The 26,119-nt window shown below is 46.5% G+C and overlaps 1 pseudogene; it reads right to left on the bottom strand.

Moving 5' to 3' along the window:
• Positions 1 to 2,578: 2,578 nt before the first annotated feature.
• LOC123129382 (uncharacterized) lies at positions 2,579 to 5,085 on the bottom strand (annotated as a pseudogene).
• Between the last annotated feature and the right edge of the window lie 21,034 nt (positions 5,086 to 26,119).

The raw sequence follows: 26,119 nt of genomic DNA, 5'->3' as shown, positions 1-26,119 counted from the left end.
CTGAATAGGTGGATACCTGCTGATCATAAGCATCAACTGCAGCAGCATCAAGAGCCTTGGCTGCATCTTGATCAGCCTGGGAAGCATCAACGGCAAGAACCGGGGGCACTGGCGGGGTAGGAGACATGGGACCTCTCCAGAGAGAACGTCCCACAGAAGAAGACCGCGCATATGGATGAGCATGACACCCACAAACTCAGCATAGTTGGTGCCGTCGAAAATCACCGAGTACCGAAGAGCAGCAACCTAGCCTGAAGACGACATGATAAGCTCTTTTTTTGGAGTCAACGCAGGAGACCCGATCTGGAGGGATCGGGATTAGACAGAAGATCACGCTCCATCTGAATCGAGGTAGGGAATCGCTCGCGGGGGGAGGAAGCACCCGCTTCCTAGCGGGAACCGGCCTGGGCGGTAGCAACCAGGCGGGCCACAGCGGCGGACGAGCAGGCCTGGGGTGGCGGCGGCCGGTCGGGCCAAAGGCAGCAGCGGCTGGATGGGCCTAGGGTGACGGCGGCCGGTCGGGCCAGAGGCAGCAGCGGCCGGACGGGCCTGGAGGCAACGACGACGGTCCCATGGAGGAGCAGCAGCGGCCGGACGGACCTGAGGCGGCTGCAGCCTGATGGAGAGGAAGCAGCGGCTAGAGAAGACGAACGTGGGTGGAGCGAGGCAGCGGGGTGACGAATCCGGTCGGGCTAGGGAGGAGACGGCCGGTGATGGACGGAGACGGCCGGCGGCGGGCAGACTAGGTACTGGACGCACGGAGTTGCATCGTGCGGGAGGAAGGGGCTAGCCTGGCATCTGATGCCATGTTGCATAATGAGCAACTAGTATTCATTTAGGGCCAAAGGCTATTACATATACATGTGTGGTGAAGTGTAAGAAACCCCTTCTACAATGGGGATATATCGAAAAGGGACTATACACATCTAACAGCAAGCACATACGGCAACTGACTTTTTTTATAATCTTCAGTCAAGCTGCATTTATAGCCTGTTAGGCATTTTTTCATCAGGATTTATTAACCCAGATGTATTTATACTATACTCAAAAACCTACAGGAAATGTGAATCTATGAGAGAAGATGATAAGGAATGCAAGCATATATGATCCTTTTGGCCCATCGATTTTTTTATGACGAGAAATTTCAGTAAAAAAGATATTATTTTGTCTATTCGGAAATTTGTACCAAGAGACACCAGGAGACTGCGGTAACCAGAACACACTCACTCAGATCTTCACTCAAACCAATCGTTACTGGACCATCTACCAGCACTCAATTACATGAAACACAACGAAGAAAGAGTATTCAAGTTTTTCACTAAGCACATGAAAGAGGAAGTATTTCATTCTGCTACCACTTAACATGACAGACTCCTCAACTATAAGAATGCAAGGAAGCAGGCCCTGGAGAAATCATCCAGGATGCAGCAATCCATGAAAGGATGATGGGAGGTCGCTAGGTGGGCGATATTTGGTACTTGAGAAATGGTACTAAAAATAAAGTGATACACTTTGGTATAAGAACATTTCAGATACCTCAATTTGCATATACTTGCTCGACTGATACATCACAATAGCACATCTAACAGAATAACCGATTTAAGTATTGTCTCCATCGTGTCCACCAGGGATGCATCACAGCTTCAGCGCCCTCATGTCCACCACCAATGCCTGTTATACTAACATAAGTTAAATGAACAATGACATCCAAAAGAGAAAGCCAAATAGATATGAGGATGCATAAAGAAGATACTTAGATCAACTCAGAACTGTAATTTAAAAAGACAAAATAAACTCAATTCATTAAACACTTGCAATAGGACTCTACTACAAGTGATAAAATAACAATTATTTGGTAAATTTGAAACCAAGTCACTATTATGGATTTAAGATTGTTAGTAAGCTCAGCAGAGATAACAATATTTAAATATTGAAAGATAGAAAATTAACTAGATTTTAAGCTTCAAAATGTACCAATTGAGCTACTTATTCGAAATTTTAGTAGCTTCAAGCAAATTTTTCGTATAGCTGGTCACCTGAAAACTGCTATGTACATCATCTTGAAAAGAACAGAAAACTACAATGCAGCTATATCTATGTGCTAACATTAGCATTATAGAGATACAACTGTTGCATATTTCAGTAGGCAAGCAAGAGTGATTTTTTTCCAATTATTAATTTGTTACAGAACTAACCAATCTCTATGTGCATTGCATATATTTTCATATTATGTATATATCATGTTTAACTAATCTGCAGTCAATCCATATCATCAACAAAATAGTTGGTCCATTTGATTATTTCACGAATGCATAGCAATCGTATAAACCACTCTAGTAAGTTCATATAGTTTTTATTCTTCCTACATAGCACTGAGTTGAAGCAGATAGTTGCAGGTTCAACGATAAAGCAATAATACTAGAAACAACATTGTGTAGGTATGAGAAATTTATGTTGAAGACTTGAAGAGGTCATCAAGCAACAATAGGAGCACGTGATATGACAGTACTAACAGAAAAGGGATGTGAACAGCATTTAATCAGCCAAGTATGAAAAAAATAACTCGGCTTTGTTCTACTCATAATGTAAAAGGCATGCTACTAGTATCTGGAGTATAGATAGTTTCAAATGGATGATAGTAAGATCTGATGGTTGCCTTGGAGATCTTCTTGAACTGCAATGACTCAAGATGGACCATGAAGACACCAACAACTGTCCAGAGGGACACCAAATTATTTTCCTCCGCATACCCTATCATTTGCGGGGGTTGTTTCTTTGAATTTAGTCCAAGTAACTTGTCCAGTTCAATAATTCTTCTCGGCTCCCATATCACAACACCATCACCATCGGTCTCCATACTCCATAGTTGGGCGGTGAAGCCTGACAATAAAAGGAAACCCATCCCACCACCATCTGATCGGATGACCATGACCGTGAATCTGCCCGGGGTATACATGTCCCCTGGCAGCAATTCCAGGACACAAGAACATCTCATCAAAGGTGAGTAAGATTTATTTCTTCATCTCTGATGAGGTGGTCCCCCCCATGTCGCTCTCGCCTAGGGCGACTCGGGGGCGCCTCCCTAACCCTAGCGCGCCACCGGCCAATCGCCCCCAGCCCCGTGCCGCCGCCGGGCAAAGCTCGTGAGGCTTTCGGCGGCGGCGGGGCGTCTCCTCGCGGCTCCTATATTGGGACTAGGCGGCGGATCTCGGCGGGAACCGGCGGTGGCCCGGGCTTGCGCGGCCCATGGCATCCGGCGGCGTGGTGGTGGGTCTCGGCGGGGGGTTGTAGGTGTGGCGGAGGGGTCGGACCGTTCCTGCTTGGTGATGTACTACTGCCTGCGATGGCGCATGGCGACCTGCACGGCAGTACTCTGCATTCCTTGGACGAGCGCGTCCTTTGGAGCAGGAGGGGGTCGGCCTTACGAGCTCCGGTGGGCGTGGCGTGCTCGTGGGAGCAGCAATCCGGCGCTCCAAGTGGTGTCTTCTTCGAGCGGCGCGAGGTGGACAGCAGGCATGTGGTGGCGGTGCTGATCTGTAATGGATCTGGCGAGGCACCACGGCCCGGTGATCCGTGCACGCGATGCTTGATGGAGGCTCTTTGAACAGATCTGGATGAAAACCTGCCTTTGGCTAGCTGCCAAGGCCAGCGGTGACGGCGCTGTTATGCGGCGTTCCCTTCTTGAAGGCATCGCCGAGGAGAAGTTTAAGGCCACTATCTGCTATCTCCAGGGGAAACCCTAGATCTGTAGATCAGATGACGGCGGTGCTATATTGTGTCGTTTCCTCTTGGGGGCGTCAGTCTTGGAGGTGTTCACGGGATCGAGGGACCAGTGGGCGGCTTCTTTGGTGGAGCGGTGCTTCATCTTAAACATTGATGGCAGCAGGTCTCGGCAGCGTGGTGCAGTGGAGACTTGGTGCTCGATGCGCGGAGATGGACTCACGCAGGAGGAGGTAGTTGTGTGGCGTCATGGTGGCGTCGATGGCAGAGTGGCCTGACAAGGTAGAAGCCTCAATATCTGCTATAAAGACGGACCTGTGGAAGATGGCGGCGACGACACATGTGAGTGCGTCAGACCGGTCTGTGCCCCAGCCCCGGTATATGGCTTGGCTGGGGCTTTCGGCTTTTGATGATAGGCTTAGGTGAGTGGTCTGGGTATTTGGCCCAGCTAGCACCCCTTTCATTATGTGGATAGGAGTAGTGGCATATGTTGCCAAGATGGCGGATTCAGGCGTATTGTTGTGATACTTTGTAAGGTTCTCGAGAATAATCAATCAAGTGGCCGCATGCATCTGCTAGATGCAAAGGCCGGGGGTCATCCTCCTTTTCTAAAAAAAGCAATTCCAGGGCTAGGCTCTGCCTATCCAAATCAAACCCAAGAGTACTTCTTGGCGACCCCGCCGTAAAAATCGACCAGTGAAGGCAATCCCCGGCCAGCACTGCGGGCTTGCTCGTAAAAACAAAAAAAGCCATCGAATGGAAGCGGCGCCGAGATGAGGTCACCCCATATGCCTGTCTCCGACGAGTAGACGCAGGCGATCGCTCTTCTGGGTTGCTTCCGTTCGCTGCCTATGAGGACCACTTGGAAGTGATCGCCGGCATCTCTAGCAGCGCGAAGCACCGCCCCGCTGAAATCTATCACCAGGTCGAGCTGAAACCCCAGGGGAACGAGCAGGCGATGCTGGTGACCGGCGACGGGGTCCCACACAACTAACTGGGACTGAGCCATGAGGAGCAAGAGCGCGAGGCCGTGGCACCATTCGAGGGTCACGTAGGGGTCGCCGAGCTTGAGGGAGAAGAGTCCATGGGGGAGGTGGTCGGGGGCGTCCAGGGCTGGCTCAAAGGTGATGCTGTGGTAGTCGTCGAGGAAGCCGAGGAGGGGAGGGCTGCGGCGGTGGTGGATGCGGAAGCGGGGTCAGAGAGGAGGCGGCACCAGCGCCTGCAGACGACGGAGGCTCGCGGAAGGGAGGAGGGCTACGGGGGGAGGCGGAGGAGGATCTTGGAGAGCAGGTCATCGTCTTCCAGCGGCTGGGAGCTAGGTAGGGGGAGAGGGAGGCGGCGGCGAATGCGGAGGCTAGCCGTCATCATTTCGCCTCCTGCGAGTGGGTGCGGGTGTGCAATCAGTCAAGGGAAATCACGCTGCCGGTCAGAGCCCATCACTAGACGAACATCAAAGCCCACATTCGTCCTTTTGTTTTTTTTCTAAGGCAAAGCCCACAATTCATCGCTCCTACCAATGGTTTAACGTAATCCTTACGTAGGCATGGGTCTTCTACCCTCTCGCTAAGGGTTTTCGCCTCCGGCGGCGGTGCTAGTCATCGTCTAGAGTCTTATCCCGATCGATCGCTGGCTAGCCCTGCCGATCCTCTTTGAAACCCGCCTGATCTGCAGGGACACAAGGGGGCTAGGGTTCTGCGCAGGTTTCTTGTGTTGTTTCCCTGAAGTCGCTGCCGTAGCCTAGATGGCGGGCCACGAGGGGTCATCGTCTTTGGCAGGCCTAGCGGGGAGAAACTTGGAGGAGATGTTGAAACACCTGGATCTGCAGGATGATGAGCTTGATGATGTTGTGGTGGGAGAAGAAGAGGTGAAGAAGCACGCAGCAGATGCGAGGTGGCTTGCGATTGGGAAGGTAAACACTACAAGGCAGTTCAGTGGATCGGCGATGTTCGAGATGCTGAAGTCAGACTGGAGGCTTGCTAATGTGCCAACTTATCGCGAGGCAGGTGAAAATCTCTCCATCTTTCAGATGTTTTGCATGGGTGATTGGAAGAAGGTTGTGCATTGAGGTCCATGGCGGTTTAGGGGGATGGGGATGCTTATCAAGGATTATGACGGCAAGCAGGAGCCGTCTTCTGTCGTCTTTGATGGTCTGTATGTTTGGGACCAGATTCACAACATCCCGGAGCTGTACCGGAAAGCAGAAGTAGTGGATCAACTAGCTCGCCGTATTGGTCGCGTGAAGGAGATACGACTCTCGCCTCGCCTCTTTTATGAAGGTGATTATGTCAGGGTTCGTGCGAGGATACAGGTGAATAAACTGCTGACGAGGGTGACGCCCCTGAATGTTACTGGTGAGGGGAGGAAGTTTCTTCCGGTGAAGTATGAGAAGATTCCTTTCTTCTGCAAGGTGTGTGGTCTCATGGGTCACAATCATGAGGAATGCGGTGATGGCGTTTGGGAGGAGAAGAACAAACAATGGGGAAGCTGGATGCTAGCAACAAGAAGGGAGGCAGCTCAGGAGTAGCCCAGCTGGGATCGTGGGGCGCGGGGTGGCTGTGTGGTAGGACGAGGGTGGGGCAGGGCAAGACGTGCAGGTCTAGAGCGTCGCCAAAACTCGCCCCCCCAGAAGAGATCATCGCGGGAGGCAGGCCTGGATTCAGGGGCAGAGGAGGACGATGTGACCAGCCCCCTCAAAATGGCTGCAACAGAGACTAAGGTCAGAGATGGAGTGGGGGCTCGACGCAACCTGGATGCAGCGATGTCGGAGAGTGCCAATGCAGCGGCACTAATGGTTCGTCCGGGCTCTACGACAATATCATTTGAGGCTCAAAATTTGGCTTTGGCGGGCACCGTCCAGGGTGCAACCCCGCTGCTACCTCCGGCGTATGTCTCACCATGAGAGCTCAAGAAACAAAGGAAGGGCTGCTCTCCCTTAAAGAAGAGCAATGACAAGATGGCGACATTGGCGGGCTCCGACCAGGGGTTCCGCCAGGCCCAATGAAAATACTAAGTTGGAACTACCATGGGATAGGCGATCCCGCGACAGTTCGCGAACTCCGTGATCTCCTTGAGATCAGCTCGCCATCTATCCTTTGTTTAGTAGAAACTCGGTTACAAAAGGCTCGTGTTGAGGGTCTTCGTTCTTCCTTAGGTTTTGATTTCAGTTTTGGTGTTGGTAGTACTGGTCGTAGTGGCAACATTCGTATCTTCTGGAAAAACTCTCTTGATGTTGCAATAAAGAACTATTCAGAGTATCATGTGGACACCTGGATTACTGAAGCAGGCAGGGAACAATGGAGGTTGACATGTTTTTATGGAGAAGCAACAAGAAGTTTGAGGTATAAAACATGGAACACAATGACGAGACTTAGGGGGGGGGGAAGTACCCTCCCATGGATGTGCATAGGTGATTTCAATGAGATCTTGAGAGCTGATGAACAACATGGTCCTAACGAACGGGATAGTGCCCAGATCGAAGCATTCAGAGAAGCGGTGGATGTGTGTGGCCTTGCTGATCTTGGTTACTGGGGCCTAGATTTGACTTGGGAGAAAAAGTGGCTGGTGGTCATTACTGTAGAGTTCGTCTGGACCGAGCTTTAGCGACAGCTTGTTGGTCAGGACTATTCCCTTTCGCCACTGTTGAACACCTCACGGCAGCCAAGTCCGACCACTGCCCAATACTGTTAGAGATTGATCTGGTGGATACAAGTGTAAGAGCACGATAGAAACAATTCCTTTACGAATGTATGTGGGAGCGGGACCCAAGATTTGGAGATGTGGTCACCGAAGCTTGGAATGCTACGGGCCGAGCATCGACCGTGGCTGATCTATCGCACAAACTGGCCTCCGTCGCTGGCTCACTACAGCGCTGGGGTCGCACCACTTTTGGTGCTGTCCGGGCGGAACTTTGGGCTCTACACACGCAGATGCAGGGCTTGCGTGCTATGCCTAGTCGAGTCAGCCCGTCTGATGAAGAAAAAAGGGTCGAAGCCCGGATGACCGAGTTATGTCTGCGGGAGGAGATTATGTGGCGTCAACGAGCCTGTATTCAATGGTTGGCTGAAGGTGATAGTAATACCAAGTTCTTCCATCGCAAAGCTAGTGCAAGAAAGGTCCGAAATCGTATCATAGAACTTCAGTGTGCGGATGGTTCTGTAAGCAAAGATGAGCAGGAAATGGCAAGTATGGCCACGAGCTTTTATAGTAACTTGTATGCTTCCGAGAATACGGTTGGGATAAAGGAAGTCCTGTCTCATATACCAAGGAAAGTGGATGATGCCATGAACAATATTCTGACGGCTCGTTACACCAACGCTGATGTCAAGGAGGCTCTCTTTTAAATGTTTCCTACAAAGGCTCCAGGACCCGACGGCTTCCCTGCACATTTTTTTCAACGGCATTGGGATCTATGTGGTGAGGAGGTAACCGATATGGTGCTACGTGTTCTGAGTGGAGAGGATTCTCCGTAGGAGATAAACAAAACATTCATCGTCTTAATACCCAAGACTGCAAGTCCAAAAAACTTAGGACAGTTTCGACTGATCAGCCTTTGTAACGTGATCTTCAAGATTGCATCAAAGGTCCTGGCCAATCGGGTCAAACTTATTCTCCCCGATATCATCACAGAAGAACAATTGGCATTTGTACCTGGTCGTCTAATCACCAACAATTTTATCTCAGCATATGAGTGCCTACACTACATGAAAACAAGGAAGCTTAGGGGAAACAGGTTTTGTGCTCTGAAACTCGATATGATGAAAGCCTATGATCGTTTAGAGTGGAATTATTTGGAGAAGGTTATGTTGAAATTGGGAATCAGCCCAAAGTTCACAGAGATTGTGATGTGGTGTGTCTCTTTAGTATCCTTTTCTATTATCTTCAATGGAGGGAAACAATAAGACTTCACGCCATTGCGTGGTTTGAGTCAGGGGGATCCCATATCTCCATATCTCTTCCTACTGGCGGCTGAGGGCCTTTCATGTTTGTTGAAATCGATGCTTCCAACGGAGAGGATACAAGGCATTACGGTGGCAGCAGGTGCACCGGAGGTAAACCATCTTCTCTTTGCAGATGATAGCCTTCTTTTCTTTAAGGCTACACCGGAGATGGCAAAACGGGTGGATGACCTTCTGCAAAGGTATTGTTCTGCCTCGGGTCAACGTATAAATAAAGATAAATTCTTCGTCTTCTTTAGCAAGGGCTGTGCTGAATATGTGTGACAGGAAATCAAGCAAGTTTTGGATGTTCCGAATGAGCAGCTCTCTGAGAAATATCTTAGTCTCCCCTCTGATGTTGGTCGGGCTAAAGAGGGTGCTTTCAAGTATGTGAAAGATAGAATATGGAAGCATATTCAAGGTTGAATGGAGAAAACTTTGTCCGTTGGGGGCAAAGAGGTGCTTATTAAATCCGTTGCTCAAGCTATTCCTACCTACTCCATGGCCTGTTTCAATGCCAACACATTAATGGGTTGTTACGCAAGTTTTGGTGGGGCTCAAAAAAGGGAGAAAGAAAGACTGCCTGGGTCCCTTGGGAAGTCATGTCACAACCAAAGTTCATGGGAGGAATGGGTTTCCGAGATATCGAGCTTTTTAACCTGGCATTACTGGCCAGGTAGGCCTAGCGCCTCCTACAGGAACCCACCTCTTTGAGTGCGTGGATCCTAAAGGCTGTTTACTACCCTTTTTCCACCATTCTTGATGCAGAAGTGGGCAATCATCCTTCACAAGTTTGGCGCTTCATAATTGAAGGCAGAGACACTTTGAAGCTTGGGCTTGTGAAACGAATTGGTTCGGGAGAGAACACAAACATATGGAATGACAATTAGATTCCACGTGGTTTTAAGCTTCGGCCGGTTTGCCCAAAGTCTTTGAATCCTCCTCACAAGGTGTCGGACCTTATTGATCTAGTTAATATGACATGGGACAGAGATGTTCTTGATCAGCACCTCTACCCCATGGACGTTGAAGCAATCCTTAACATCCCGTTAAGCTCAAGAGTCCGTGATGATTTCTGGTCTTGGCATTATGAGAGAAGGGGTGTTTTCACTATACGGTCTGCATATAGACTCGTGGCCTCCACAAAGCAACAGCTGAAGGACTGGCTAGAGCACAACGACAGCCACTCGTGCCTTGAGTCTGATCGCCGATCTTGGACAAATCTGTGGGGAGCATCGGTCCCTTCCAAAGTTAGAATTTTTGCATGGAGATTGGCTAAATCTTCCATCCCTACGGGAGAAGTCCACAAGAATAGGAGCTTGTCCTCTGGCCGAGCTGAGGCGGGGCTCCGGCGATCGCCGTCGACGAACGGCGGCTCCCCCCGGGGTTCTGAGGGCGGGGATGGATCCGCCAGTCCGGGACGGTCCTCTCGGTGGTCGACAGGCTGGCAGGGACGAAGGGAGTCGCTGGCGGCGAGCTCTGTGGTAGAGGTGGCTTCGGGTGTAATTGGGGGTTTGGGCTACGGTGGCTCTCGGTCGAGGCTGAGGGTTTGGGTAGCTCCGCACGATCAAGGGGGGTCGGTGGTGGCGTTGGATGGACGGGAGAGGGCCTGCTCACGACGAATGGAGCCGGAGCGTGGCGGCGGCCGAACTGGCCGGAGACGAGGAAGACAGCCTTCCCCCGTCGATTGCTGGCTGTGGGGGCACTAAGGGGATGGTACGAGGTTGCCTGAATGTCCGGATGGGCTCGGGGTTCTCCATTTACAGCATGACTAGGTCGGTTCCGCGGTGGTCGGAGATAAGATCGGCGAACCGCCTCGCTGTAGCTTGCAGTGCGACGTGTCGAGGCTGGGGATGGCGGCACAGGCTAGCAGACGAGTGGGCACTGCTCCAGGGGCGAGCTGGCTAGCGAGAGTGGCTCGGGCGGCGCCGTCCATGGCAGGAGCCTGCTGTTGCTGGCCGCTAGCTGCCATGTCCGACATGGCGGCGGCGCTGTGGGGCTCCAGAGGCGGCCAGGGCGGCTCTGCGACGCAGGAGGGGCCGGGCGTGTTGGCGGTGAGTGGCCAAAGGTCAGCACGGGCGCGGGGAGGGCGGCAGCGAGACGCGGCGGCTCAGTGCGCGTGTGTGCAAAACGTGCGCTCTTGGCACGCCCAATGCACGCAAGCTAGGTGTTTGACGAAATGCCAGCGTGTGTTAGAGAGCTTGGGTGAGGCTGGCAATTAGCAGATCTTGGTTAGAAGTAGCTAGGAGCTTAGTGTACAAGGTTGTTGGGTCAGAGGACCAGGTTCACAATGCAAACTAAAAATCATGTCAAATCTGGCTATGCACAGAAGGTGCTTGACAGAATGCCAAGGGCATCTAGGCAACTCTTGGGGTGGCCAAAATCTCCAGATCCTATTCTCTTTAGATGATGAAGGGGTTGGCAAGGTTAGTTTGGCAAAAACAGAAACTTGTTAGTGCAAGTTTTTGATAAAACCAATTCTGGACAGAAAGTAAAGGGCATAATTGCATGGACTAAAAATATCCCAATGGACCCACACTGGTAGAAAAAGGGCCTATAGTCCCGGTTCATAAGGGCCTTTAGTCCCAGTTCCTGAACCGGGACTAAAGTGTCGGTACTAATGCCTCTCCCCTTTAGTCCCGGTTCAATCCAGAACCGGGACTAAAGGGCGCGGCCACGTGGAGCTCCACCTTTAGTCCCGGTTGGTAACACCAACCCGGACTAAAGGAAATTTTATGATTTTTTTTTAAAAAAATTGAAATTTTTTTTGATTTTCAAATTTCTGAATTATTTTAACCTCTAGTCTGTAATCACCACCCCTCATCACTTCTCAATTTATCCTCTAATCACCCCTCATCATTCCAAATCATCTAACTTCCCGAACGGTCACCCATCCTCCCACTCCCCCAGCCTGAGCACGCTTAACTTCCGGGTTCTATTCTCCCTCGTTCCAAGTCTGCACTTGTTGTTTTCCTGACAATACTAAGATGTCAATCCTATTAACCTTCAGGAATTTTGCTTGAGCATGAAGTGACATATTTCATAGTTTTATTTTGAAACTATTGTTTTAAAAAACAATTATTATTTAGTAACACTAATATTTCTTGAATAATTAGTTTGACCATTGTTTGACCACAGTTTGACCAGATTTGACCAAAATTGAAATAACTGAAATAATTATTTAGTAACACTAATATTCTAGAATAATGAGTTTGACCATTGTTTGACCACAGTTTGTCCACTGTTTGAATTTTTTTCACTCTAGATCTTAAAAGCCCCGTAACTTTTTTTCTAATCGGTTTTTGAGGATTTTGAAATTTGGATGTAACTTTTTGAGTAGATGATTTTTCATATAAAAAACTTTTCCATCCGAGTTAGTATGCAAACGTTATGCCCATTTTTACAAATTTCAGAGAGATTTTGCAAATAAAGTCAAAATTCACATTTGCAAATTTTCCCAACAACTAGACCACATATCACATGAGAAACTTATTTTCTTTTATTTTTTGACATTTCCATCATTTTCTTTTATTTTTTTAAGACTGAAAAGGCGATCCACGGGGGCGGGGGGGGGGTGTAGAATTTGAAAATGGGACCTTTAGTACCGGTTCGTGGCACGAACCGGGACTAAAGGTCTCAACCCCATTAGTCCCGGTTCGTGCCTCAAACCGGGACTAAAGGTCTAATCTTTAGTCCCGGTTTGAGGCACGATCCGGGACTAAAGGTCATCGCACCCTTTAGTCCCGGTTCATGTCTTAAACCGGGACTAAAGGGCCCGAGTAAGCCGGGACTAATGCCTTAGCCGCATGAATCGGGACTAATGCTCACATTATTCCCGGTTCTAGACTGAACCGGGACTAATGGGCTGACCCGGCCTAGACCAAAGCCCTGTTTTCTACTAGTGCCAATCTCCTGTACTTAAGGGTTTGGTAGGGTGTACCACAAGCAGGAAAAAGCTGATGGTCACTAGAGCAAAAATAATTAGGGTTGCAGTAGAAAACACCCAACTGGGCCGGAGAGCAAAAGAGGATGATTTGCTCAAATTTCTCAAAGAACATCAATGGGTTTTTGCATAAAGTTGAATTATATACTACTACTAACATCCCATTATTTTGGTGGAAACTTTAAAGAAATATTTAAATAGGTTGTAGTGCAAAATTACAAACTAGACCAGTTTTGTAAACATGGGGTAGAGCTAAAAATCTTCACTGATTAAAAGATTTTTTTGCATAAAAGTGATGTGGGAACATCACATGACATCCCCAAATTTTGGTGAGAATTATAAAGAATTTTCTGAAAGGGTTGTAGTGCAAATAGAGCTCTGAAACTTATGAAAAATCATTTTTAAAGAAATAAAACTCAGGGGAAAGTAATTGTATAAATAATTCCACTGATAAAAGAAATGTTTCTTGAGAGGGTATACAAGTCCAATAACATATTTGGAAAGTTTTCACTTGGGGTAAAAACTCCTTAATATCCAAGAAAGGAGTGGTTCTGAAATCAAAGAAAATCCAGGAAATGAAAGATTTAGTTTCTTGGCAAAATTTTAATAAACAAATCATGTTTAAATTTTTGGGGTGTTACACCATAGCACTAGCTGTAGCATAGAAAAATCCCACTCCAGCAAAAAGTACAGCAAGTCCACTGGCCAAAGACCTATCCGAACTGCAGAGACGACCAATTCCTGCAGATTGGAACCCCATTCCATTTATTCCCAGTTTAAAAGACAATGCTTTCAATGTTGTTAGGGACTACATGCATATATTCCCATCATGGGAAGATTATTGTGAAGACAAACACCATTTTCACATCTTCCTGTCCAACTTACGTCTAAGTGCTATTATTCATGGTTATTATTTTCCTGTTTTCTGCTGATTGAACACATGAATGATTTATATTACATTGTTGTAACTAGGCGAGGGTCAATCTGGATAGTCATAACGAGGAAAGCTTGCTTGTGCTTTTCAAGGAAGCATTGCAGCAGTATCGGTGTTACCTGACTAAATCACACTTTGATGGCAAGTCTATAAACTTATTTCTGATGATGTCTCCTGTGCTAAATTTAGAAGACATTGAATGGAAAAACCTTTTTATGCACTAGTCTCGTTCCTAGGATGAGGTACTGCCTATGAAATCACATGACAATTTTAACTTCTACTTTTCCGCATGTGCCTTACGGATCTTTTTTTGCAGTAAATCTGCTCGAAGAAGAATTCCGGTTTGACAAGAACGATGGGATATCGCAAATATGCTGCCCGCTGCTTTGCTCTTGTTAGTACCTGTTGTCATGTATCACTATACTTGCATACATACCTGGTTCATTATGTGACAGCAGTATGCATGATAGCTTGCTTATCAATTGTTCGCTCCAAATTATCTGATCTGTATGAATGGTTACATTAGTGTAGAATATATTCAATGCCAATGTTTTTTTAGCTCTGCATTGTTCTTGTAAGTACATGTTGTCCTTTATTAGTGTACTTATAATGACAGGTAGTTGTTCATGTACCATCACTCTGCAACTTATTTTCCTTTGCCCTCCATTTTCTACACATCAGATCTATATTTACTCTTACCATAAGGTTGGTACTGAAGAAGTTTAGCTGTGCATTGCTCTTGGCTGTACCTTTTGCCTGTATCGCTGCACTTACATTTATAGCTACTTGGTTATGTAGCATCACTCTTCATATTATCTTAAACATTCTCCATATTTTCGTATATTATCACATCTATATTTACTCTTAACAAAATGTAGAATAAAGGCAATGCTTTTAAAGAAGATTATGTGGTAAACTTCTTGAATTGCCCCCCATCAGCATGGACAAGGCCTTTATAGAGCCTGTCTTCACCAATAATGTAAGTTTGTCCATCTCAAGCCTTCAAACTTTGTTGTATATATTTGGTTAGGCATGACTTCAACAGCTGTTTATTTTTGGTGTTTGCATCAAATTGCTTGTTTAAAGTTTATTATGTAGTTCATAAAAAAAAATTTGTCCTTTCTCAATTTAAGTTTTCAGTTGTACAACCAACTTCCTTCTTCATACCATGTAAATTAAACTATACAGAGCAAGTGATCTTCTTTTGCACTGCATGTATGCTTCTGTTCTTCATCCGTAATCCAGTGGTGTGGTGAACCTACCCACTACATCACAATTTCATATTCCGCAATGTCTTAACTATGAACAATGTCATACCATTCTACTATTATTTAAACCGTCTCTTTATTTGCCAATCTGAAATGGTATAAATTGGCAGCACACTAACCATTGATACTTATGAGTTCTTGATCTGTAATCCAGTGGTGTCGTGAAGTGCCAACTCCTTCACAATGTCATTTCCTGCCATGCCTTGACCTGAACAATACCATATTGTGTTAATGCAAATTTAAACTGTGTCACTTTATTCGTCAGTAAGAAATGTGATGAATTGTCAGCACTAATACTTTTATGTGCAAAACCTGTCATCTGTCTGCTTGTTTATCTTTCAGAGTGAGGATGATATAAGTGTTGAACAAGCGCAGTCTCATCATCTTTCTCAGCGGCTTGCGCTGCAGCTCCCCAGTAGGGGTAACCTTTCTTGAACTCTATTGAAGTGCTGTCAGTTTTGTATATTATTTTGTCGGCGTGTTTATTTGCACTGGTGGCGATCTTTGATGCCCAGTGTATGTAATCTACTGTCTGCTTGTGCTTTATTATCATAGTGGTGAACTTTGATGCCCAGTGCACGTAATATGCCATAATTTCTTTATCGTATAGTATAGGTTTTTTCTTATTCACGATGCTACAGTTATTTTACTGTATATATATCCTGTCTTTGCAGTAAACCGGCCAAACCGTAAAATTACGGTACATAATCGGGCCGTCATGCAATCACGATGTAGGTTGGGCCTGAAACGTGCCGATCAGCTCACGGGCCGGCAGCAGCCCGAACTGAACTCCGACCCATGATTGTGTGAATCAAATCACGGGCTTTTAACAGGCCGAAAAATTGTCTCGGTCCTTGTTTGGCCCAATCAGATATCGGCTGCGAGTAGGCGGGATGCAAACCGGGCCGTAGTTAGGCCCAACTAAATGACGGGCTTTTAACAGGCTGAAATTAATATAGGCCGAAATGTTAAACGGGCCCTTAACATGCCAAAACTAATATCAAGCCGAATTACTAAGTGGGTCTTTAGCAAGTGGGCCCAAAAGCATAGTGTCTAGTTGACGGGCCGAATCTGATATGGGCCATAATTAGGCCCAAAACCTCTTAAAGGGTCGGACCTGATCTGGTCCGTAATTTGGCCCAGAACGTGGTAGGCTTTTAACGGGCCGGATCTCATATGGGCCACTATTAGGCCCGGAGCGTGGCACACCATCAATAGACCGGATCAAGTATGGGCCGACATTTGGCCCAAAACATGGCAGCCAGTTAACGGGCCGGCCTACTAGGGTCCTCAAAATCTTGTGGGCCTACAGCTGGGCTGGCCCATTAATGTTGGTGAAATCTCGTGGGCCTTTAGCTGGGCCGGCCCATTATGATCTGCAAGAATTTTGTGGGCCTTTACCTGGGCCGGCCTATTATGGCACACGAAAATCTTGTGGGCCTTTACCTGGGCCAGCCCATTATGGCCCGCGAAATCTTGTGGGCCTTTAGCTGGGCCAGCCCATTATGGTCCGCAAAATCTCGTGGGCCTTTAGCTGGGCCGGCCCATTATGGTCCGCAAAAACTTGTGGGCCTTTAGTTGGGCCGACCCATTTAAACATGTTGGGTCGTGCCACGTGTCTACGTATCATAGGCGCATTCTGTCTAGTGAGTGGATGACATCTGTCCCGACGATGAGCCGACACGTGTTTCCTCTAGCCAATGGTGATTTTACACGTGGAAAATCCCCATTGGTCGGGGCTGTTAACGGGTTATCGGATCCGATAGCTTAACGGCGTTCCGTTACGGTGGATGCCACGTGTCGTTCACCCTTGACGATAGCACTTCTATGACACGCGATTTATCGTCATGGAAGTGGACACTTCCGTGATGATAATTTTGGTAATGTCATGGAATACTTCTACGACAGCACAGGTATGACTATCTTGATTCTGTCATAAATTTTTCATGGATGTACATGCATGACAAAAAAGTGACCTACTGTGACAAACACGTAGCATCACGGAAGTGTATTTTTTTGTAGTGACAGTCACCTACTATGTGTTATGATCCGGCAACCCTGAAGTGACAATAATCGGGACCACTCCCGGTGATGACAATAGTTTGAGGAGTTCATGTATTCACTATGTGTTAATGCTTTGTTCCGGTTCTCTATTAAAAGGTGGCCTTAATATCCCTTAGTTTCCAATAGGACCTCGCTGCCACGGGAGGGTAGGACAAAAGATGTCATGCAAGTTCTTTTCCATAAGCACATATGACTATATTCGGAATACATGCCTACATTACATTGATGAATTGGAGCTAGTTCTGTATCACCCTATGTTATGACTGTTACATGATGAACCGCATCCAGCATAATTATCCATCACCGATCCAATGCCTATGAGTTTTCCATATACTGGTTCTAGCTTATTTACTTTCCCGTTGCTATTGTTACAATCAATACAAAACACCAAAAAAATTACTTTTGCTTTCATTACTCTTTTGTTACCGTTACCACTACAATCATATTACTTTGCTACTAAACCCTTTGCTGCAGATATTAAGTTATGTAGGTGTGGTTGAATTGACAACTCAGCTGCTAATACTTGAGAATATTCTTTGGCTCCCCTTGTGTCGCATCAACAAATTTGGGTTGAATAATCTACCTTCGAAAGTTGTTGCGATCCCCTACACTTGTGGGTTATCAAGACTAATTTCTGGCGCCGTTGCCGGGGAGAATAGTGTTGGAAATATGCCCTAGAGGCAATAATAAATTAGTAATTATTATATTTCATTGTTCATGATAATCGTTTATTATCCATGCTAGAATTGTATTGGTAGGAAACTCAGATACATATGTGGATACATAGACAACACCATGTCCCTAGTAAGCCTCTAGTTGACTAGCTCGTTGATCAATAGATGGTTATGGTTTCCTGACCATGGACATTGGATGTCGTTGATAACGGGATCACATCATTAGGAGAATGATGTGATGGGCAAGACCCAATCCTAAGCCTAGCACAAGATCGTGTAGTTCATATGCTAAAGCTTTTCTAATGTCAAGTATCATTTCCTTAGACCATGAGATTGTGCAACTCCCGGATACCGTAGGAGTGCTTTGGGTGTTCCAAACGTCACAACATAACTGGGTGGCTATAAAGGTGCACTATGGGTATCTCCAAAAGTGTCTGTTGGGTTGGCACGAATCGAGACTGGGATTTGTCACTCCGTGTAACGGAGAGGTATCTCTAGGCCCACTCGGTAGGACATCATCATAATGTGCACAATGTGATCAAGGAGTTGATCACGGGATGATGTGTTACGGAACGAGTAAAGAGACTTGCCGGTAACGAGATTGAACAAGGTATCGGGATACTGACGATCGAATCTCGGGCAAGTATCGTACCGATAGACAAAGGGAATTGTATACGGGATTAATTGAATCCTTGACATCGTGGTTCATCCGATGAGATCATCGTGGAACATGTGGGAGCCAACATGGGTATCCAGATCCCGCTGTTGGTTATTGACCAGAGAGTTGTCTCGGCCATGTCTGCATGACTCCCGAACCCATAGGGTCAACACACTTAAGGTTCGATGACGCTAGGGTTATAGGGAAAGTATGTACACGGTTACCAAATGTTGTTCGGAGTCCCGGATGAGATCCTGGACGTCACGAGGAGTTCCGGAATGGTCCGGAGGTAAAGATTGATATATAGGAAGTATGGTTTTGGCCACCGGAAGTGTTCCGGGCATCACCGGTAGTGTACCGGGATCACCGGAGGGGTCCGGGGGTCCACTGGGAGGGGCCACGGGCCCCGGAGGAATACATGGGCCATGTGTGAGAAGGGACCATCCCCTAGGTGGGCTAGGGCGCCTCCCCACCAAGGCCCATGCGCCTAGAGAGAAGAGGGGGCAAACCCTAAGGGCAGATGGGCCCTAAGGCCCATGCCTGGTGCGCCTCCCTCTCCCCCCCCCACTTGGCCGCCACCCCAGATGGGGATTGGGGCTGCCGCCACCCCTACGGTGGAAACCCTAGGTAAGGGCGCAGCCCTCCCTCTCCCCCTATATATAGTGGAGGCAAAAGGGCTGCCCAACACACGAAGTTCTTCCCCTGTTGGCGTAGCCCTACCCCTCTCCCTCCTCTTCTCTCGTAGTGCTTGGCGAAGCACTGCTGGAGTTCCGCGCTCCTCCACCACCAGCACGCCGTCGTGCTGCTGCTGGAAGGAGTCTTCCCCAATCTCTCCTTCTCCCCTTGCTAGATCAAGGCGTAGGAGACGTCACCGGGCTGCACGTGTGTTGAACGCGGAGGCGCCGTTGTTCGGCGCTTAGATCGATATCAACCACGATCTGAATCACTACGAGTATGACTCCTTCATCCACTCTTGCAACGCTTCCTCTTAGAGATCTACAAGGGTATGTAGATGCACTCTCCTTCCCCTCGTTGCTAGATTACTCCGTAGATTGATCTTGGTGATGCGTAGAAATTTTTTAATTTCTGCTACGATCCCCAACAGTGGCATCATGAGCTAGGTCTATGCGTAGTTTCTATGCACGAGTAGAACACAAAGCAGTTATGGGCGTCGATATTGTCAATTTACTTGCCGTTACTAGTCTTATCTTGATTCGGCGGCATCATGGGATGAAGCGGCCCGGACCGACCTTACACGTACGCTTACGTGAGACTGGTTCCACCGACTGACATGCACTAGTTGCATAAGGTGGCTAGCGGGTGTCTGTCTCTCCCACTTTAGTCGGATCGGATTCGATGAAAAGGGTCCTTATGAAGGGTAAATAGAAATTGGCATATCACGTTGTGGTTTTGGCGTAGGTAAGAAACGTTCTTGCTAGAAACCTATAGCAGCCATGTAAAAACTTGCAACAACAATTAGAGGATGTCTAACTTGTTTTTGCAGCATGTGCCGTGTGATGTGATATGGCCAAAAGGATGTGATGAATGATATATGTGATGTATGAGATTGATCATGTTCTTGTAATAGGAATCACGACTTGCATGTCGATGAGTATGACAACCGGCAGGAGCCATAGGAGTTGTCTTAATTTATTTATGACCTGCGTGTCAACTTAAACGTCATGTAATTACTTTACTGCTAAAGCGTTAGCCATAGTAGTAGAAGTAATAGATGACGAGACAACGATGATGGTGTCATGCCGCTGACAACGATGATCATGGAGCCCCAAAGATGGAGATCATAAGGAGCGAAATGATATTGGCCATATCATGTCACTATTTGATTGCATGTGATGTTTATCATGTTTTACATCTTATTTTCTTAGAACGACGGTAGCTTAAATAAGATGATCCCTCGCAATAATTTCAAGAAAGTGTCCCCCCTAACTATGCACCATTGCTAAGGTTCGTTGTTTTGAAGCACCACGTGATGATTGGGTGTGATAGGTTCTAACGTTCGAATACAACGGGTGTAAGCCAGATTTACACACGCAATACACTTAGGTTGGCTTGACGAGCCTAGCATGTACAGACATGGCCTCGGAACACGGAAGACCGAAAGGTCAAGCATGAGTCGTATAGAAGATACGATCAACATGAAGATGTTCACCGATGTTGACTAGTCCGTCTCACGTGATGATCGGACACGGCCTAGTTGACTCGGATCATGTTTCACTTAGATGACTAGTGGGATGTCTATCTGAGTGGGAGTTCATGAAATATTTTGATTAGATGAACTTAATTATTATGAACATAGTCCAAATTGTCTTTGCAAATATGTTGTAGATAAATAGCTCACGTTGTAGCTCCCTGTTTCAATACATTCCTAGAGAAAGACCAAGTTGAAAGATATTGTAAGCAATGATGTGGACTAGGTCCGTAGTCCGAGGAGTGTCCTCACTGCTACATAGAAGGCTTACGTCTTTGATGCACCGCTCGATGTGCAAACCCCTACAACGTCGTATGTGGATGTTGTGAACACCTGACAGACACGTCCTGATGACTACTTGATAGTTTAGTGCACCATACTTTATGGCTTAGAATCGGGATTCCAATGACATTTTGAACGCCATAAAACATATGAGATGTTCCAAGAGCTGAAATTGGGATTTCAGGCTCATGCCCGTGTTGAGAGGTATGAGGCCTCTGACAAGTTCTTTTGCCAACAAGATGGAGGAGAATAGCTCAGCTAGTGAGCTTGTGCTCAGAATGTCTCGGTGCTACAATCACTTAAATCAAGTGGGAGTTAAACTTCCGAATAAGATAGTGATTGATTGAGTTCTCTAGTCACTTCTACTAGATCTTCGTGATGAACTATGACATGCAAGGGATGGAAATGATCCCGGAGCTGTTCGCGGTGCTTAAGACCGCAAACAAGTAGAAATCAAGAAGGAGCATCAAGTGTTGATGGTTTAACAAGACCACTGGTTTCAAGAAGGGCAAGGGCTAGAATGGAAACTTCATGAATGGCAAACCAGTTGCCGCTCCAGTGAAGGAACCCAAGGTTGAACCCAAACCCGAGACTAAGTGCTTCTATTGTAAGGGGAACGATCACTGGTAGCGGAATTACCCAAATGCATGATAGATAAGAAGGCTGGCAACTTCAACAAAGTATATACGTGTTATTAATGTGTACCTGACTAGTACTCCTGGTAGCACCTGGGTATTGGATACCGGTTCAGTTGCTATTATTGGTGACTTGAAGCAAAAGCTACGGACTAAACGGAGACTAGCTAAGGGCGAGGTGACGATATGTGTTGGAAGTGTTTCCAAAGTTGATGAGATCACCATCGCACGCTCCATCTGCCTTCGGGATTAGTATTGAACCTAGATAAATGTTGTCAGGTGTCTACATTGAGCATGAATATGATTAGATCATCTTCATTGCAATACGATTATTCATTTAAGTTAGAGAATAATGGTTATTCTATTTACATGAATAATACCTTTATGGTCATGCACCCAATGGTTTATTGAATCTCGATCATAATAATACACATGATAATAATATTAACGCCAAAAGATGAAGAGTTAATAATGATAGTACCACTTTCTTGTGGCACTGCCGCTTAGGTCATATTGGCGTAAGATGCATGAAGAAACTCCATATCGATGGATGTTTGGAGTAACTTGATTTTGAATCGCTTGACGCATGCGAGCCATGCCTCATGGGCAGGATGACTAAGACCCCGTTTTCAGGTACAATGAAACGGGCAAGTGACTTGTTGCAAATCATACATTCTGATGCGTGTGATCCAATGAAAATTGAAGCGTGCGGTGGATATCGCTATTTTCTCATCTTCACTGACGATTTTAGTAGATATAGGTATATTTACTTAATGAAGCACAAGTCTGAGACGTTTGAAAAGTTCAAGCAATTTCAGAGTGAAGTTAAGAATCATCATAACAAGAAGATCAAATTCCTATGATCTGATCGATGAGAATTTCTGAGTTATGAGTTTGGCAATCACTTAAGATATTGTGGAATTGTTTCACAGTTGAAGCCACCTGGAACACCATAGGGTAATGGTGTGTCCGGACGTCGTAATTGAACCTTATGAGATATGGTGCGATCTATGATGTCTCTTACCGATCTACCGTTTTCATTTTGAGGTTATACGTTAGAGACAGCTGCATTCACTTTGGATAGGACACCATCTAAGTCCGTTGAGATGACGTCATATGAACATTGGTTTGGAAAGAAACCAAAGTTGTCATTTCTTAATGTTTGGGGCTGCGATGCTTTAGGCTTCAGCCGGAGAAGCTCGAACCCAAAGCGGACAAACACATCTTCATAGGATACCCAAAGGTGACAGTTGGGTATACCTTCTATCTCAGATCCGAGGGCAAATTGTTTGTCGCTAAGAACGGGTCCTTTCTTGATAAGGAGTTTCTCTCGAAAGAATTGAGTGGGAGGAAGATAGAACTTGATGAGGTTGTCGAACCTTTGATTTAACCAGAGAGTGATGTGTTGGGGAACGCAGTAATTTCAAAAAAATTCCTACGCACATGCAAGATCATGGTGATGCACAGCAACGAGAGGGGAGAGTGTTGTCTACGTACCAACGCAGACCGACTGCGGAAGCAATCACACAACGTAGAGGAAGTAGTCGTACGTCTTCTTCCCGATCCGACCGATCCAAGCACCGTTACTCCGGCACCTCCGAGTTCTTAGCACACGTTCAGCTCGATGACGTTCCTCGGGCTCCGATCCAGCAAAGCGTCGAGGAAGAGTTCCGTCAGCACGACGGCGTGGTGACGATCTTGATGTACTACCGACGCAGGGCTTCGCCTAAGCACTGTAACGGTATGATCGAGGTGGAATTTGGTGGCAGGGGGCACCGCACACGGCTAAGGAGCGATTAACTTGTGTGTCTTGGGGTGCCCCCTGCCCCCGTATATAAAGGCCAGGGGCAGGGGGTTCGGCCGGCCAGGTGGGAGGCGCGGGGAGGAGTCCTACTCCCACCGGGAGTAGGACTCCTTCCCCCCAATACTATTCCAACTAGGATTCTTGGGGAAGAAGGAGAAAGAGGGGGCCGGCCCACCTCTCCTAGTCCTATTAGGACCTGGGAAAGGTGGGGGGCGCCGGCCAGGTGTGGGCTGCCTCTTCTCTCTTTTCCACTAAGGCCCAATAGGCCCATTTACCTCCCGGGGGGTTCCGGTAACCCTCCCGGTAATCCGGAAAAATCCCGATTTCACCCGGAACGCTTCCGGTGCCCAAACATAGGCTTCCAATATATCAATCTTTACGTCTCGACCATTTCGAGACTCCTCGTCATGTCCGTGATCTCATCCGGGACTCCGAACAACCTTCGGTACATCAAAATGCATAAACTCATAATAACTGTCATCGTAACGTTAAGCGTGCGGACCCTACGGTTCGAGAACAATGTAGACATGACCGAGACACGTCTCCGGTCAATAACCAATAGCGGGACCTGGATGCCCATATTGGCTCCTACATATTCTACGAAGATCTTTATCGGTCAGACCGCATAACAACATACGTTGTTCCCTTTGTCATCGGTATGTTACTTGCCCGAGATTCGATCGTCGGTATCCAATACCTAGTTCAATCTCGTTACTGGCAAGTCTCTTTACTCGTTCCGTAATACATCATCTCATAACTAACATCTTAGTTATTATGCTTGCAAGGCTTATGTGATGTGTATTACCGAGAGGGCCCAGAGATACCTCTCCGACAATCAGAGTGACAAAACCTAATCTCGAAATACGCCAACCCAACATCTACCATTGGAGACACCTGTAGTACTCCTTTATAATCACCCAGTTACGTTGTGACGTTTGGTAGTACCCAAAGTGTTCCTCCGGTAAACGGGAGTTGCATAATCTCATAGTTATAGGAACATGTATAAGTCATGAAGAAAGCAATAGCAACATACTAAACGATCGGGTGCTAGGCTAATGGAATGGGTCATGTCAATCAGATCATTCAACTAATGATGTGACCTCGTTAATCAAATAACAACTCTTTGTTCATGGTTAGGAAACATAACCATCTTTGATTAACGAGCTAGTCTAGTAGAGGCATACTAGTGACACTCTGTTGGTCTATGTATTCACACATGTATTATGTTTCCGGTTAATACAATTCTAGCATGAATAATAAACATTTATCATGATATAAGGAAATAAATAATAACTTTTATTATTGCCTCTAGGGCATATTTCCTTCATGATGCAACACAGAAAGATGTTTTCTGTGGCGCCTACGTCTGTTGGAGAGGAAGTTAATGATAGTGATCATGAAGCTTCGGATCAAGTTGCTATCGAACCTCGTAGGTCGACCAGGATATGCACTACTCCTGAGTGGTACGGTAATCCTGTCTTAGATATCATGTTGTTGGACAACAATGAACCTACAAACTATGGAGAAGCAATGGTGGGCTCGTATTCCGACAAATGGTTATAAGCCATGAAATCCGAGACAGGATCCATGTATCAGAACAAAGTATGGACTTTGGTGGACTTGCCCGATGATCGGCAAGCCATTGAGATAAATGGATCTTTAAGAAGAAGACGGACGTGGGCGGTAATGTTACCGTCCATGAAGCTCGACTTGTGGGAAAGAGTCTTTTCACAAGTTCAAGGAGTTGACTACGATGAGAATTTCTCACCAGTAGCGATGCTTAAGTCCGTCGGAATCATGTTAGCATTAGCTTTATTTTTCGATTATGAAATCTGACAGATGAATGTCAAAACAAGTTTTCTTACTAGTTTTCATAAGAAAAAGTTGTATGTTATACAATAAAAGGTTTTGTCGATCCTAAGGATGCTAAAAGGTATGCTGGCTCCAGCAATCCTTCTATGGACTAGAGCAAGCATCTCGGAGTCGGAATATACACTTTGATGGAGTGATCAAAGCTTTTAGGTTTATACAATGTTTGCTAGAAACTTGTATATACAAGAAAGTGAGTGGGAGCACTACAACATTTCTGATAAGTATATGTGGATGGCATATTGTTGATCTGAAATAATGTAGAATTTCTAGAAAGCATAAACGGTTGTTTGAAGAGTGTTTTTCAAAGGAAGACCTGGATAAAGCTGCTTACATATTGGGCATCAAGATCTATAGAGATAGATCAAAATGCCTGATGATACTTTCAAAGAACGCACACCTTGACATGTTTTTGAAGGAGTTCAAAATAGATCAGTCAAAGAAGGGGTTCTTACCTGTGTTGTAAGGTGTGAAGTTGAGTAAGACTCAAAGCTTGACCACGGCAGAAGAAAGAGGAAGGACGAAGGTCGTCCCCTATGCTTTTGTCATAGGCTCTATACGGTATGCCATGCTGAAGTACCGCACCTGATGTGTGCCTTGCCACATGTCTGGCAAGAGGGTACAAAGGTGATCTAGGAGTGGATCACCAGATAGCGGTCGAAATTATCCTTAGAGGAATAAGGAAATGTTTCTCGGTTATGGAGATGATAAAGAGTCCGACGTAAAGAGTTACGTCGATGCAAGCTTAACACCTATCCATATAGCTCTGAGTAGAGATACCGGATACGTATAATGGAGCAACAATTTGGAATAGCTCCAAGTGGAACGTGGTAGCAGCATCTATGATATGACATAAAGTTTTGCGAAATACATAGGGATCTGAATATGGCTGACCCGTTGACTACAACCTCTCTGTCGGTGTCAAAACCGGCGGATCTCGGGTAGGGGGTCCCGAACTGTGCGTCTAGGCCGGATGGCAACAGGAGGCAAGGGACACAAAGTTTTACCCAGGTTCGGGCCCTCTTGATGGAGGTAAAACCCTACGTCCTGCTTGATTAATATTGATGATATGGGTAGTACAAGAGTAGATCTACCACGAGATCAGAGAGGCTAAATCCTAGAAGC

The sequence above is a fragment of the Triticum aestivum genome, chromosome 6A (genome assembly GCF_018294505.1).
Source record: "Triticum aestivum cultivar Chinese Spring chromosome 6A, IWGSC CS RefSeq v2.1, whole genome shotgun sequence".
Taxonomy (NCBI): Eukaryota; Viridiplantae; Streptophyta; class Magnoliopsida; order Poales; family Poaceae; genus Triticum; species Triticum aestivum.
The sequence above is the reverse complement of the archived record's forward strand: the minus strand, read 5'-3'. Positions and strand labels throughout refer to the sequence as shown.